Here is a 17521-nt window from a genome sequence, read left to right as displayed (position 1 = left end):
TTGCCCAAAGTAGATAAACTTTGGAATGTATTCCTTGCCCTTGAAACTCAATTGGGTCTCACAGCCTATTGCCTTCATACCCCACCCTGCATTATTTTCCAGGTTCCTAAGGCCCCCACCCAGTTCCTGGAATTCCCCTCCACTGCTGCCCCCTACCCTCATGCCCAGCCTTAGCCCTCCTCAAAAAGGTCTGGCCCCTGGGAATTGGGGCCTTCATGCTCCATCTTGTACAGGCAGTTGGTCACCCACCTCTGTGGATTAATTTTCTCTGAATAAATTCTGTCTGGCTGTAAATTCATACACTTTCTCCTCTATTCTACAACTCTTTTCCTAACATTTTGGTGCCCTGTGTGAGGAGGCACAAATGCAGAACTTTTCCTAACATCTTATCCCTCTTAAATACAAGTAACTTCATTCCTTTTACACGAGTATGCTAGAAGAAACAATTATATTTGATGTAGTGACATCATTTTTTTCTCACTTCAGTTGCCATGAAACTGGATGAACTGATTAAGACCAACCAGAAAAGTCTGGAGAAAAATCTGCATCAGGATGTTATGACAAATAATAAGACATTAACTCCCAAGGGAGTTGAATTCAGAAAAACACTTAATTTAAGTATAAGCCATATTCCAAAACTGAGTATCAAAAAGAGAAACTATTCAGGAATAAAACCTGAAGAATGCAGTATATGTCACAATATGTGTCCCCATTGTGGGCCTGATCAACTACAAGCTGGAGAGAAATTTTGTGCTACTAAGGTACCTGGGAACACTCTCCAGTTCTGTGAACCTCTTAATCAACAGCACAATATTCAGATCAAGGAGCAGGCACTTGAACAAATTGGACAAGGGAAAGTCTTCAAAAGCAAGAATATATTCTGTGAATCTGAGAAGCTTTTTATGGTAGAAACCTGTAATAAGTCAATTGCCACTATTGGCAAGACAACTCAAATAGTACAAGATTTCCATAAGAATTCTAACCTCAGTATACATCAACAAAGTCCCAAAAGAGAGAACGTTTATAAGTATATTGGGCCTGTGGAACCTGTTATTTACCAATCACATGTTAGACTGAATCATAGACCAAATATAGGGAAGAAATCCTATGCATGTAAACCTTGTGGGAAGTCATTCAGTATTAAATTCTGCCATACCCTCCATCACAGCACTCATATAAGTGGAAAACCCTCATGTGTGTAATGATTGTGGAGAAACCACTCACCAGAAGTCAGATCTCATTAGACATCAGAGAATTCACACAGGGTTGAAATCTTATAAATGTAATGACTGTGGGAAGTTCTTTGGCCAGAAGAAACACCTCATAAATCATCAGAGAATTCACACAGGTGAGAAACCTTATGAATGTAATGACTGTGGAAAATCCTTTGGCCAGAAGGCAAACCTCCTAAATCATCAGAGAATTCACACAGGGGAGAAACCTTATGAATGTAATCATTGTGGAAAAGCTTTTGGCCAGAAATCAACACTCACAAATCATCAGAGAAGTCACACAGGGGAGAAACCTTATGAATGCAATGACTGTGGAAAAACCTTGGGCCAGAAGTCAAACCTCATAAATCATCAGAGAAGTCACACAGGGGATAAGCGTTTATGAGTGCAATGACTATGGAAAACTCTTTGGCCAGAAGCCACACCTCATAAATCATCAGAGAATTCACACAGGGGATACGCCTTATGAATGCAGTGACTGCAGAAAAGCCTTTGGCCAGAAGGCAAACCTCAGAAAGCATCAGAGAATTCACACAGGGGAGAAACCTTATGAATGCAATTACTGTGGAAAAACCTTAGGCCAGAATTCAAACCTCAGAAAGCATCAGAGAATGCACACAGAAGACAAGCATTATGAATGCAATGCCTGCGGAAAAAGCTTTGGCCAGAAATCACAACTCAAAATGCATCAGAGAAGTCACACAGGGGAGAAACCTTATGAATGCAATAATTGTGGAAAAGCCTTTGCTGAGAAGTCAAAGCTCACAAAGCATCAGACAATTTGTACTGGGGGAAACCTTATGAGTGCAATGACTGTGGAAAAACCTTTGCTGAGAAGTCAAACCTCAGAAAGTATCAGAGCCTTCACACCATGGAGAAAGCTTATAAATGAAATGACTGTGGAAAAGCCTTTGGTCCCATCCTTGCATACCAAGGATAAATCCCACTTGGTCTGGGTGGATGATCTTTCTGATGCATTGTTGGATTCAATTGGCCAGAATTCTGTTGCAGATCTTTGCATGTATGTTCATCAGGGAAGTTGGTCTATAATTACTTTCTTTGTTGCACTTTTTTCAGGTTTAGGAATGAAGGTGATGCTGGCTTCATAGAAAGAATTTGGGAGAATCACCTCTCTCTCAATTGTTTTGAATAACTTGAGAAGAATTGCAGTTAGTGCTTTAAATGTCTGTTAGAATTCATCAGTGAAGCCATCCAGTCCTGGGGTTTTCTTGGCGGCGAGGATCTTTATTACTGATATCATTTCCATCCGGTTATGTGTGTGTTTACGTTTTCTATATCTTTGTTGCTCAATTTAGGTAGGTTTTATGGATGGAAGGATGGTGGAAAGCCTCTTTGCTGTACTTCATAACTCATAAGATATCAGAGAATCCACACAAGGAATTTTCTACATGACCTTTTTGTGCAAGTTATATCTCATGAAATATTAGAGAATTCACCAAGGGGAGAAATGCATGAATGTAATACATGTGAATAAGCCTTTGTGGTGCAAATCAGACCTCATCAAACATAAAAGAATTCTCATGGGGAGCAATTTTATGAATGTAATGACTCAGAGCCTTTTACCATAATTCAGCCCTCATTGTACATCATCAAATTCATATAGGGAAAAACTCCTTTGAAAGTAAAATCCCTTTAATTAGAAGCCATACCTCATAAGACAACAGGGAATTCACATGGGAGAGAAACCTTATGGGTGTAATGAGTGTTGGAAAGCTCTGCCCAAATCTCTCCTTATATCAGAATGCACAACATATATATCTAATGAATGAAATAAATGTGAGAAAGTCATTTCACATAGGTAATGCCTCATAATCCATCATGGAATTTGAACAAGGGAGAGACCTTAACAATATAATGAATGTGGAAGAGCTTTTCTCCAAAATTCATGTAAGTATTGTGACAAAACCTTTTGCTGGAAATCACATCCTATCCAACAGAGACTCATGTAAAGGAGAAAGCTTATAAATATTATTAGTGTGAAAAGGTTGTTTGTCAGAAGTCAATGGTACATCAGAGAATTGACACAGGTGGTTTCTTAGGAGTATACTGATTGTGTAAAAACATTTTCTTAATTTCAGGCTTGTATAGATACAGAATTCACAAAAGGTGATAGTCTTTGCATGCTGTAAATACGATAAAACCTTTAGCCAGAAATTAGACATCAACAGACTTCAGAGAATTCATAAGGAACAAAAGTCTATGCAATGAATTTGGAAAATGTATTTCTGCTATAAATCAGTCTTCAATTCCCATGAATAGACTCACAAATGAGAAAACATGCATGCATACAAAAGTTTTGTACCATAAATTATCTCTAGATGGTAAACTAATATATCACACAAAAGAAAAATCATGAGTATAATGGAATTGGGAATCGCTTTGCTATAAGGCAGAGTTCCAGAAAGCTTAGCAAGATTACAGAAAAGTCTCTGAAAATGTAACATGTCTGAAAGATTTGTTGGCATCACAAACTGGAGGATAGCTCAAGTGCATGTGTTTTTGTGACCTGGCATCCAAATTGATATCTCTTTTTCTTTGATGAATTCCTTGTTTATTTATTTAGCAGATTTAGAGACAAAGGATTCCTGTCCATTGATTTACTACTATATGCCCACAATTGCCATGGTAAGGTCTATGGCAAAAACTGAGTGCTGGGGGCTGTGAATCTGATTCATCACTGATAACATTGAAGACATTGGTTCCTGGTTCTTATGCTGCTATGCATGGAAATGTTTCTCTAATTTCATTTTCAAATAGTTCATTGTTAATATAAAGAAATGCTTCTAATTTTTAAAATTTCATTGAAATAATTTGTGATTAATGTGTCCTAGTCATGCATTATTACAGGGTGTAGTGCAATATTTGCACACATTTATGCAGTAAAAAGTGATCAAGCTAAGCAACTACAGTTTTATTAATTTTTAAAGAGTTATTTATTTGAAAGACAGAGTTACAGAGAGAAGTAGCAGCAGAGAGAGAGAGAGGTCTTCCTCTGCCGGTTCACTCCCCAGGTGGCCCAATGGCCGGAGCTCTGCCAATCTGATGCCAGGAACCAGGAGCTTCTTCCAGATCTCCCACTTGGGTGCAGGGACCCAAGGACTTGGGCCATCTTCTACTGCTTTCCCAGGCCATAGCAGAGAGTTGGATCAGAAGAGGAGCAGCCAGGACTAGAACTGGTACCCACATGGGATGCTGGTGCTTCAGGCCAGGGTGTTAGCCCACTGTGCCACAATACTGGCCCCCAAGCAACTACAGTTTCTAATTCTTCTCCATGATTTGAGACTACCAGTTCCTCTCTTTCAGTTCTTTACACAGAACCTAATATGGTTGAATGTAGTCATCTCATTATATTATGGGGCACCAGAAGTTCTTTCTGCCTCTTTGTATTTTGTTACCTATTATCCAATCCCCCTCTATCCCTAGCTGCTTCCCTTCTCAGCCTCTAGTAATCACAGTTCTGTGTTCAGATCCATTATTTTCTCTCACTTCCACATGTGACAAGGACCAGGTGACATTTGTGTTCCTGCTTCTGGCTTATTTCAATTAATTTAATAATATTTGGTCTTTTTTGAATCTAAATGAAGTTCCCCTGTCCATTTTTTTCATTGATGGATAGCTAGATTGGTTTCAAATCCTGGCTGCAGTGAACTGTGTTATAGTGGCTGTGTTATGGGAAAATTGCTGTATCTTTGATATGCTCTTCTCCTTTCCTTCTAATAAAAGTTCCTTATTCTATATAGCCAAGAGCAAGATAACTTTCGCATGGTAGGTCAATTTTTATCTTATTTTAAATTTTTGTTATTTATTTGAAAGAGTTACAATAGAGATAGGGACACAGAGAGGTCCTCCATTAGCTGGTTCGCTCTACAGATGACTACAAAGGCCAGAGTTATGCCATTCTGAAACCTGGAGACAGGAGCTTCCTCTGGGTCTCCCACATGGGTGCATGGGCCCAAGGACTTGGGCCATCTTCTACTGCTATCCCAGGAGATAGCAGAGAGCTGGATTGGAAGAAGAGCAGCTGGAACTAGAACTGGAACCCAAATGGGATGCTGGCCCCTCAGGCGCTGCACAACAGCACCGGCCCAATTTTTATCCTTTTTAAGGAATGGCCATACTGTTCTGCATAACATCTGTACTAACTTGTGTTTTCATCCACCATATATGATGGTTTTCTTTTCCCATGTGCTCTCTAGCATTTGTTATTTTTTATCAGTTTGGCATCAAGATGATATAGTATTGTTCATGTTTTTGTGTATTTTGAAATCAGTTAATTTGTTTATTAAATCTTTGTTTATTTGAAAAGTGGATTTAGAGAGAGGAGGAAAGACAGAGATAGCTTTCATCTGCTGGCTCACACCCCAGAGAGTTTCAAAGTTGAGCCTGGGGCATGCTGAAGTCAGGAGCTTCATCCAAGTCTCCCACATCAGTGGCAAGGACCCAAGTCCTTCGTCCATCTTCTGCTGATTTCCCAGGTGTTTAGCAGTGAGCTAAATTGGAAGTGGAGATTCCTAAGCTCAAAGTGGAACTCACATGATATGCTGGCCTCACAGATTGCAGCTTACCCCACTTAGCCACAATGCCAGCCCCTCTATCAATTTAATTCCTCAAAAATAGGTCAGTAATGTTGGCATCTATCTCATTTTGTTTTTTCTCTGTTATTATTCAACTTATTGATGTCTTATTTTTGTTCACATTATTCCTCTCAATTGCTCTACCTGAGGTGAGTAGGGCTGCTGTGTTGCTTGAATGCAGTGTATGCTTTAGATTACTCATTTACTGAGTGCATGTCATTCACATAACACTTCACCGAAATTCTACTATGTCCCAAATCCTCTTCTAGGCACAGAATTCAGACCACTTTTCTCTTAGGCCTAGATCTTGCCTTTAACATACTATTTGGAATTTAGTAGCTCATGAAATCTGCAGACTGCATAAATGAATGAATATTTTGAGGGCTGTGTTTTTGTGGAGGAACTTCATAGGAGACCGAAGGAATAAAATAAATCTAAAGTATCCACAGTATACAGAATGTATACTATTTTACAAGCCACAGAGAAGAGGAAGAAGAAGGAAAGTAGTGAGACTAGAAAGTTTGTGGCAAGACTAACAGGCACTGGTCAAGAACTTAATAAGCCCATTAGGAAAGCAGTAAGGTTTCTTTGTCTCCCCGTAGACTCTGCTCTCCAGAGGTGAACAGGGTCCTCTAAACCCACTTGCTGCACACACAAACACCTGAGTGTTGTATTCTCCCACAGGTGTTGGAGACTGATATGGTGTTCTGATTTATATTTACATAATGGCTAGTGACATCGGGCATATTCACATGTTTTGACCATGTACATTTCTTCTGAGAAATGTCTATTCAGATCCTTGCCTGTATTTTTTGGAGTTTTTCCAATTCATGTAAATGTTCTGGAAATCTGTAAACATTCAGAGTTTTAATTTTTCCTGCCATCTGTTCATTGTATCTACACTCTGATGTTTACTTTGTTGTGAAGAAGTATCTTAGTTGGATATACTCAAATGTCTCTGTTTTTATTTTTGTGACTATTGCTATTGGAATCTTACCCAAAAGCTATTGTGTGTTGACAATATTTAGAGTTTCCCTATGTTTACTTGGGTTTGGGTCTTATGATTAGATTTTTCATTCACTGTGAGTTCACTTTCACATAGTGTAAGTGATGTTGGAGTCTATTTTCAGGCTTCTACATTTGGATCATCAAGTTCCTCTGCACCACTTGTGAAAGAGATTCTTCTTTCTCCAGTTCATTTTAGTTCCTTTGTTAAAATTGAGTTGCTGGTAGAAATTTGGGTTTATTTCTATGCTACCTAGTTTTTTCCATTGAACTATGTGTCTGTTATTATATCAGTGCTAACACTTCTTCTTTTTGTTTTTTTTTTTTTTTTTTTGCAGTTTATTTATTTATTTGAAAGGCAGAGTCACAGAGAGGTAGAGGCAGAGAGAGAGAGAGGTCTTCCATCCACTGGTTTACTCCCCAAATGGCCACAATGGCCGGAGCTCTGTTGATCTGAATCCAAGTGTCAGGAGCTTCTTCCAGGTCTCTATGCAGGTGCAGGGGCCCAAAGACTTTGGCCATTTTCTACTTTTTTCTCAGGCTATACCAGAGAGGGGTATACGAAGTGGAGCAGCTGGGAAACATACTGGCACCCATATGAGATACCGGCACTGCAGACGGTGACTTTACCTGCTTTGTCATAGTGCTGACCCCTGTAATATGTCTTAAAATATGGTGTGATGTCTCCAGCTTTTTTTTGCTTTATAATATTTCTTTAGATGTTAAGCATCTCTCATGTTTCTATATGAATTTTAGCATCATTTTTTCTAGCTCTGAGAACATCGTTGGTATGTTGATTGGGATTGCATTGAATTTGCAAATTGCTTTTGGTAGTATGGACATTTTGATATTATTCTTCCCATTCACAAACATAAGTTTTCTGTGAGACTGTTAAAAAGCCTTGACAAAAATTGGACTTTATTACACAAAAATTCATCACTTTTTGGGATCATTTAAATCCATAATTTTGCACTAATATTTGATAAATAATGAAAGACTTTCTCTGAGCATTTTAGTAGGAGAAATTAAAATATTTATTTTATCAATTTCTTCAAATATTGTTTAGATGTGATATTCAAATATTGTTTAGAGCCATTGTCTGTATTCCCTCTAAATTACGATCTTTCTGCTTTTTGCCTGTTAAACTTGTCCCTTGATTCAACAACCCTTTTTAATGTAATGTAAATGGAAAATGTCATTTCATAAGCTAAAAAAAAATGACAAAGAAGGAAAAAGAAGGGAGGGAGGTTGAATATATAATTATGTTCTCTTAATTTTTTCTATGAACCGTACTGAATCTTTTAAAAGCTAATGAAAATTAAAACTCTAAATTGGACCATTATGACCAATATTTAAAACAAGTGATTAAAAACTGTAGATGTCTTCAATTTTGATTATCATTCTTATTTAGAATATCTGAAAGAAATCCGGCTTCTCACTTAAAATATACCAGTGTTTTAGAATTCAGTATTAAATGACTTTGTTTAAAAGTGTTATTTAATCTATTGCTTTAAGTGGTAATACTATGGCCATTGTAAAACAAAATCCTTATCATTTTCCATAAAACAGAAAGGGCCTTTAAAACATCATCACTAAAAATATTAAGAGACCTAAAATATAACATTCTTAAAACCCAAGTGATACCATTCAAAATTTTCAAATATGCAGGGATAGTTCATGTCAAGTAACTAAATAATTGTGAAGTGTATATATGGAATAGCTTCTATAAATTCTTTTGGCAAGGGCTGGCACTGTGCCATAGTGGGTGAGGCTGCCACCTGCAGTGCTGGTATTCCATAGGGGCATCAGTTCAAGACCTGGCTGCTCCACTTCCTATCCAGCTCTCTGCTATGGCCTGGGAAAGCATTATAAAATGGTGCAAGTCCTTGGGCCCCTGCACCTGCATAGGAGACCAGGAAGAGGCTCCTGGCTCCTGCCTTCCAGTTGGCACAGCTCCAGCCATGGAGGCCAACTGTGGAGTGAACCAGTGAATGGAAGACCACTCTCTCTGCCTCTCCTTCTCTGTCTGTGTAATTCTGACTTTCAAATAATATAAATAAATCTTTAAAAAATTCTTTTGGCAAATAGATGAAGCTACTTGTTGTACATTTCAAATAAATAGCAAACATACTAGAAAAATATATTGAATAAAATTTAAGCAACTCATAGCTATACACAGAAATTTCTCACCATAACAACATAGCAACCACTAAATTTCCAAACTTAATTTTCCACAACTTAGAATCTTTAACTCCAGAAGGAGTATGAAATTGACAGAACAGTGGCCTATGTATCAGGATACCTAATGCTAATACAGAATTATCCCTGCTACAACTTACCTGTGTGACCTTGAACAATTCACTTTACTTCTCTGGGCCTTGGCATTTAGCATCCTCATGTGATAAAGGAGGCTTGGATAAGATCAGTTGTACTCTATCTTGAGACTTCAACGATCTCTCAGTTTCGAACAGGCACCTTAGGGGAAAGTAAACCTTTAGATCAAAGCTTACATTTTTAAATCTAAATATATTTTAAACTCTTTCTACAACTAGTACAAAACAACACATTCAAATGTGTACCATGCCACTTTTCAATATTTGGGAATAATTAATGCATCATTTTAGAGCATTGTCTTGAGGCCAGTGCTGTGGTGTAGCCAGTAAAGCCACTGCATGCAGTGGGGGCATCCCATATGGAGGCTGGTTCAAGTCCCAGCTGCTCCACTTTCCATCCAGCTGTCTGCTATAGCCTGGGAGAGCAGTAGGAAGTTGGCCCAAGTCCTTGGGCCCCTGAATCTGCATGGGAGACCCTGAAGAGGTCCTGGCTCCTGGCTTCAGATTGGCATATCTCTGACCTTTTAGGCCATCTGGGGAGTGAACCAGCAGATGGAGGACCTCTCTCTCTCTTTTCCTCTTGTTCACTATCTGTGTAACTCTGACTTCCAAATAAATAAATAAATAAATCTTTTAAAAAATCAAAAGAATATTGTCTGGCACACAGTGAACCACTAAGTATAAGATATTATTAGTAATATTAGATTGAAATGTTGAAATAAACTAGGCAATAAGCCTTAAATGCAAATTAATACCAAGAAATATAATCTCAAATTTCTGTGTTCAACAAGGTAGTCTCTTTTTCACTACTAACTTTATACTGAATAAGATATTTTGATATTTTGTTAAAAGTAAATTTTATCGGAGGCCAGCGCCATGGCTTACTTGGTTAATTCTCTGCCTGTAGTGCGGGTATCCCATCATGGGCAAAAGGGTTCTAGTCGTGGTTGCTCCTCTTTCAGTCCAGCTCTCTGCTATGGCCCAGGAAGGCAGTGGAGGATGGCCCAAGTGCTTGGGCCCTGCACCCAGATGGGAGACCAGGAGTAAGCACCTGACTCCTGGCTTTGGATGGGCACAGCTCCAACTGTGGCAGCCATTTGGGGAGTGAACCAACGGAAGGAAGACCTTTCTGTCTTTCTGTCTATAACTCTACCTGTCAAATAAAAAAAATTATTAGTTTTTCATAAAAACTGCAGTATTGAAAAGGTTCTAAAATCCCTCTAATTCTAAATGTCTGTGACTGCTAACTCATTAGCACATATTGCATTCTTTACATCTGGGTAATCATGATAATTCACTTTTAAATGATTAACAGATCTGCTGTTATATATAAATACATGCTTTTCCAAAAATCATACAATAAGCAGGCTACATAATTTACTTCAAGTAAAATTGCCATATCCAGTCCTACAATTGTAAATAAGACAGTTTCAATTGTTCAGCATTATCAATTATAAATTCCAATAGCGTAGCAATAGTCATAAAAATAAAGGATCCGATGCTGTGGTGTAGCAAGTAAAGCTGTGGCTTGCAGTGCTGACATCCCACATGGGTGCCAGTTCAAGTCCTGGCTACTCAAATTACTATCCATCTTTTTAGGCAAGTAAGACTTACTATCCAGCAGTAGAGGATGGCCCAGGCCCTTGGGCTCCTGCACCTGCATAGGAGACCCAAAAGATGCTGCTAGCTCCTGGCTATGGATCGGCACAGCTCCAGCCATTGTGGCCAAATGGGGAGTGAACTAGCGGTTGGAAGACTGCTCTCTCTCTCTCTCTCTCTCTCCTTCTCTGTGTGTGTAACACTGAATTTCAAGTAAAATAAATGAATCTTTTTTTTAAAAAGGACGAAATAAAAAGGAAGATGAATATTATAAAATTGTTTAACTTTTATTTAATAAATATAAATTTCCAAAGTACAGCTTTTGCATTACAGTGGGTTCCCCTACCCCATAACTTCCCTCCCACCCATAACCCTCCTATTTCCTGCTCCCTCTCATATCCCAGAATATTACAAAATTGTATAAAAGACATTTGTACAGTAAACAAATATACTGATTTCTAATGTAATATTTGAATACTTGAAGCAGCAAGGCTAAGTACTTCTTAGCCAAAATAACATGTTTTGTCCAGTGTAAAACCCATTTACCATCCCAATACACAAAGGGATTTGGGGCAATAAGGAAAAAAAGAAGTCCACACATGCAGAAATTTTAAGCAAAACAAAATAGAGAATGTATTTAGTTTCATGAAAATCACATGAGAATTAATAGTATTCCACTCATTTCCAATAAATATTTTTAAGTTTAATGAATGAATGAATTTTCAGTTACATAGCAGAAAGCTTCTACCCTCTCCCATAAAACTGAAAGAGAAACTTTTTAAAAGTAAAAACTGATGAAAGAATTCTGCAATACATGTTAATGTTAAGTAGCCCAGCAGAGTTTATTTAGAAATACAAACACACACACAGAAAATAAATACATTAAAATCTTACTGAATAGGTCAGTAATAGTTCAGGATCCAATATAGTGTGCAAAAGATTCTGGATTTCCCAGTCACTTTGTATAGGAAATGATGTGCTTTGCTATGTAGCATGTACCTGTAGATTCCTGAACACCTCCACTTTGCTTCTTACCCTGAGTCCTAGCAAATACAGGAACACAGCTGTTGAGTCATTCATTTTCTGGATTTGGGAATATCAAAGAATTAAGCAGTATAGAAAATTGTACAGCAGAGACCAAATATCCAAGGGAGTTCAGGAAAATGAATTGAACAAGTCAAACTACTATGAATGTATACTGAATGCTCTGTTTTAATATGTCTTACTTACCTAAAAAGACATGAGGGCTATTGCTCTCTCTCTCTTAATACAACTAAGGAGAAGATATCACCAATGCTCAAGAAAAATGAATAGACAGCAGAGCTAATACAAAATCCCAAAAATCTAAAATAGAAAAACTGGATATGCACTCTTTACACATACAATGAAGTGACAATGAAGTAGAACAAATCTAAAATTAGAAAAACTTCTTTTTTTAAAGATTTATTTATTTATTTGAAAGTCAGAGTTACACAGAGAGGCAGAGAAGAGAGAGGGGTCTTCCATCCACTGGTTCACTCCCCAGTTGGCTGCAATGGCCAGAGTTGCTCCGATCCAAAGCCAGGAGCAAGGAGCTTCTTCCAGGTCTCCCACATGGGTGCAGGGGCCCAGGACTTGGGCCATCTTCTACTGCTTTCCCAGGCTATAGCAGAGATCTGGATCCATATGAGATGCCAGCACTGCAAGTGGTGGCTCTACCCACTACGCCACACCGCTGGCCCCAAAAATTCTTGTCAAATTAAGAACATTTAACCTTTGTTTTAGAATGAATTATTAAAATATCTAAACTGGGGGAATACATAATTTCTTTCTTTAGAAATCAGAAGAGAAAAAGAACACTTCAAGGCTACTGTGACACCACACAGAAGGAATGGAGAATCATGACCTCAATTAGCCTAGGGACAGAATAAAAGGGAGGGAAACAGGAACAACAGAATTAAGATGAATAAGCTTTGACAGCTGAGAGAATCTGAATGTAAAGAAAAGGCATCCAGTTAACTGAACCAATAGAGATAAGTCTGAGAGGAAAAAACATTGTTAAGACATATTAATGGGGCCAGAGCTGTGGCTTAGTAAAGTCAAAAAAAATCAAAAATTTGTCGTTAAATTATATAATTAAAAAAGATAAAAAAAGATATTCAATCTTAAGTCTCTATAGCATAAGATATACATCAATTTTCCCAGGTTCTATTTGCATTTATTAACAACGTTACATGGGTATAATCACTACAGTGACTCCAATAGGTCTTTTTATAAAAATTATTTTTTATTTTGACAGGCAGAATGGATAGTGAGAGAGACAGAGAGAAAGGTCTTCCTTTTTTTCTGTTGGATTACCCCCCAGTGGCTGCTGCAGCCAGTTTGCTGGACTTGAAGAGGAGCAACTGGGACAGAATCTGGCACTCCCAGCAGGACTAGAACTCGGTGTGCCTGTGCTGCAGGTGGAGGATTAGCCTATTGAGCCATGGCACCAGCCTCCAATAACTCTTAACCTGAGATGCAACTAAACTTAACAAGGATACTCAATAGGAATTTTAGAAGAATTCCAAAATATGTATCAGAATAAAAATAAATACTTTTCTTGGTACATCTCTTTTTAACTATACTATTGTCCAAATTTCCAATTGTCAGAATTACAAAAAAAATCCCAGAAGCAGCAGAGTTGGTCCAACATGATGAGGAATACAATTAAGTTTTTCAGTTACAACTTACCTAGAGAAAATGAGAATTCTCAGATCCCAGATTAAAATAACCAAGAAGGCCCAATAAAAGAAAACTCAATGTCTTCATACACTAACATTTATTACCCCAGATGTGTTTAACAAAAAGGTGATTATTCCAGCTATATCCCATTAGGTAACCCAATTTTAGCTGCTAAATCCAATTAAAAAAAAAGCACCTCATGATATATTACTAAAATCATATTGCTATATACCATCCACAATGTCCACTGAACCTTGTACCTAATGTTAACAGATCTGATGAAAATCAATAGATAAATGATGTGTCTTAACCAAGTGTGGCAAATGCGTTTTGTTCAAAGTTTTTCCAAAAATCCTGAGTCTCAGTTTGCCTTCACCTTGAAAAGAAACTTTTGAGGTTTACAAATCAGTCTAGCTTCTTTGGGCCTCACTCCAATGCAAGGGGCTAAAATCCATCAAAATAAACTCTAGGCACTGTCCTTGTGCTCCCAGTGACTTTTTCACTCTAGGGGCTCACAAACCTTCTAAATTCTTTAGATCACCTGTGATGTCCATTAGTTCTCAAAGACTACGATGCAAGTAATTTCCCCTCTTGGAACCTTGTTATTAACTGTGCTGTATGAGAAATGAAGTCTCCTACACACCTTGTGCTTACGATTCTCCAAACCATGTTGTCTGCTAGGACTTTGGCCATGAATATAGGACAGCAATACCTGAACATGATTACTGAGATCTCCTTAATAAAGGATAGACTGGGGCCAGCACTGTGGTGCAGTGGTGTAATCCTTTACTTGCAATGCTGGCACCCCATATGAGCACCAGTTCTAGTCCCCATTTCTCCTTTTCCCATCCAGCTCTCTGCAATAGCCTGGGAAAGCAGTAGAAGCTGTTCCAAGTGCTTTGGTCCCTGCCAAAATATGGGAGACCTGGAAACTGCTAGCTCAGATTGGCCCAGCTGCAGACATTGCAGTCATTGGCGGAGTAAATGAGCATATGGAAGACCTTTCTCTCTGTCTCTTTCTCTCACTGTCTGTAAGTAAACCTGTCAAATACATAAATAAATTCTTTATATATATATTTACATTTATTTATATATATTTATGTATATAAATATATTCATATATAAAATATATTATAATTTAGCATATAATATCTTATATGTGTTAATTAAAAATAGATAATATTATATAATTTATTATAAGTATTATATATAATATATATTTTTTAATAACTATTTTAACAAAATTTCTCAGAACCCATCTAATCCAAACCTAGGACAATTGGGAGCTGTTGTACTTGGCCCACCCATAATTGAAATGGATTCTAAATCCTTCAACTGCAAGGAGAGTATCATAGACATTAATGCTCCAAACGGATCCAGTTCCCTGCTAATGTGTCTGGAAAAGCAGCACAGGGTGACTCAAATATTGGGGCTCCTGCACCCTTGTGAGAGACCTGGAAGAAGCCCCTGGCTCCTGATATCAGTCTGGCCTAGCCGCAGTCATTGCAGCCATTTGAGGAGTGAACAAACCAGGAGGAAGATCAATCTCTCCCATTCTCTCTTACTAGTGCTGCCTTTCAAATTCATAAAAGGATCTTTAAGAAAATAGATCACTTCAATAAATTTGCCATTGCTCAGTCATGATGACTTTTACTACCTTCAGTTCTTTTTCAAAAGATTTATTTATTGGAAAGGCAGATAGAGGAGCTGGTGGTTGTGGTGCAGTGGACAAAGCTGCTATCTGTTACATTGCCATCCTCTCCGTGCACCAGTTCAAGTACCAGCTATTCCATTTCTGATCCAGCTCCTTACCAATGGACTGAAAAAGCAGGGAAAGATGGCCCAAGTGCCTGGGATGCTGCCACGCACATTGCAGGAAAAGCTCCTGGCTTCAACCTGGCCACACTCTGGCTATTAAAGTCATCTCAAAAATGAATTAGGTGGTGGAAGATTTCTGTCTCTCCCTCTCTCTGTAACTCTTTCAAATAAGTAATTAAATATTTTAATATAATTAACAAAAAGGCAGAGAGACACATAGATAAAAAAGAAGGAAAGAGAAGCAGAGAGATCTCCCATCTTCTGGTTCACTTTCTATATGGCTACAACTGTGCAAGACCAGGTTTCAAATCCCCATTGAGGTTACAGTTCTCCAAATTAGATGACAGGAAGGAAACAATTTGAGCTATTATCCGTTGCTTCCTAGGGGTATTAACATGAAATTGGTTTGGAAGTGGAGTACCCAAAACTCAGATTAGCACTGCAATATAGGATGTGGGCATCTGTTGTGACTGCTAACAAATTGGAAATCCTAGAGGAAAAATCAACAGATTCCTGGACATACACAATATACCAAAATTGAGTCATGAAGACACATAGAAAAGCTAAACAAACCAAAAACCAAGACAGAGATTGGATGAGTAATAAAGACCCTCCCAACAAGCAAAAGTCCAGGATCAGACAGCCTCACTATTGAATTCTACAGGACTTTTAAAGAACTAATCATTCTCAAATTATTCAACAAAATTGAAAGAGAGACAATCCTCTCAAACTCCTTCTATTAATCCTGCATCACCCTAATTCTTCAACTAGAAAAAGATACAGTTGAGAGAGAGTACTATAGAAAAATATCCCTGATGGGGGCCAGTGCCATAGCACACTGGGTTGATCCTCCACCCGTGGAGCCAGCATCCCCTATGGGTGCCAGTTCTGGTCCCGGTTGCTGCTATTCCAGTCCAGCTTTCTGCTCTGGACTGGGAGGGCAGTGGAGAATGGCCCAAGTGCCTGGGTCCCTGCACCCGCATGGGTGACCAGGGAGATGCTCCTAACTCTGGCTTCCGATTGGACCAGCACCACCTGTTGTGCCATATGGAGCATAAACAAGCAGATAAAATACTTCTGTCTCTCTGCCTCTGCCTCTCCCTATAATTAACTACACCTTTCAAATAAATAATTCTTTTGAAAAAGTCAACAAACAATAAAGGCTGGTGGAGAGGGAGAGAAAAAGGTACCCTAACCCACTGTTGGTGGGAATGAAGCCATTATGGAAGGCAGTATCAAAGTTCCTCAGAAATCTGAAAACAAACATACCATATGATCCTGCCATCTGACTCCTAGGAATTTATCCACATGAAATGAAATAGAATATGCATAGGCATGAGTTATCTGTACCCTCATGTTTATTACAGCTCAATTCATAATAGCTAACATGGAATCAACCCAGAAGTCCATCAACTGGTGACTGGAAAAAGAATATGATATACAGTGTAAAATACTATTCAGCCATAATTGTGAATGAAATCCTATCTTTTGTAACTAAATGGATGAACTGGAAAAAAGTATGCTTCATGAAAGAAGCCAGCCCCCAAAAGACAAATACCATATGTTTTCTCTGACTGGTGGTAATTAATATATAGACAACGAAAAGTAGCATATGAGTTATATTGATATTTTGAGATTTGAGTATTGTTCATAGCACTTTTCTGAACTCTTTGATAGAGTACACAACATATACTCATTGATATTTCTGCTACTACTTGCTGAATTCTTTATTTTGTAGAGGGTTAAAGCTTGTGATTCTAAAATAAAATCAAAGCATGCAGCTGTCAAAATTAAAAGAAAATAAAACAAGAAGGAGGGAGTTGGAAATATGAGACCAAGGGAAGATAGGGTAGGATGTTATCAGTTTGCTCTTCAATCTGTATATATAAATTACATGAAGTTTGTTCACTTAATATGCATTTAAAAATATAAACTTAACATTGGAAAAAAAAGACCTGAGATCAGTGTTTTCTGGATCACCATTAAAAAAATTTAGTCTTCATTTATGTCTGACCATATTTAATTTCTTATTTATTTATTTTATAAGAAAATTAACATCACCATTCCTAACAAGTCCATCCTGCTTCATCCATATCTATCAGTTCCCACTATGCTAATAATTTCTCATGAACTTAAATCCATATCATCTTAAAGTGATGTAATGTGGGGCAGGCGCTGTGGCATACCAGATAAAGTTGCTTCCTGCAATGCTGGCAAGCCATGTGGGTGCCAGTTC

The 17521-nt window shown here is 38.0% G+C and overlaps 1 long non-coding RNA gene across 1 annotated transcript in view; it reads right to left on the bottom strand.

The window, feature by feature from the left end:
• Window positions 1-17521, bottom strand: part of LOC138848090 (uncharacterized) — a 47999-nt gene that overhangs the window by 14374 nt on the left and 16104 nt on the right. Inside the window, exon 2 of the long non-coding RNA XR_011385936.1 lies at window positions 9172-9307. This is a non-coding gene — a long non-coding RNA (uncharacterized lncRNA). The remainder of the gene's footprint in view (window positions 1-9171; window positions 9308-17521) is intronic.

This window comes from Oryctolagus cuniculus, unplaced genomic scaffold, assembly GCF_964237555.1.
Source record: "Oryctolagus cuniculus unplaced genomic scaffold, mOryCun1.1 SCAFFOLD_59, whole genome shotgun sequence".
Classification (NCBI taxonomy): domain Eukaryota; kingdom Metazoa; phylum Chordata; class Mammalia; order Lagomorpha; family Leporidae; genus Oryctolagus; species Oryctolagus cuniculus.
This window is presented reverse-complemented; position numbering and strand designations above follow the sequence as displayed.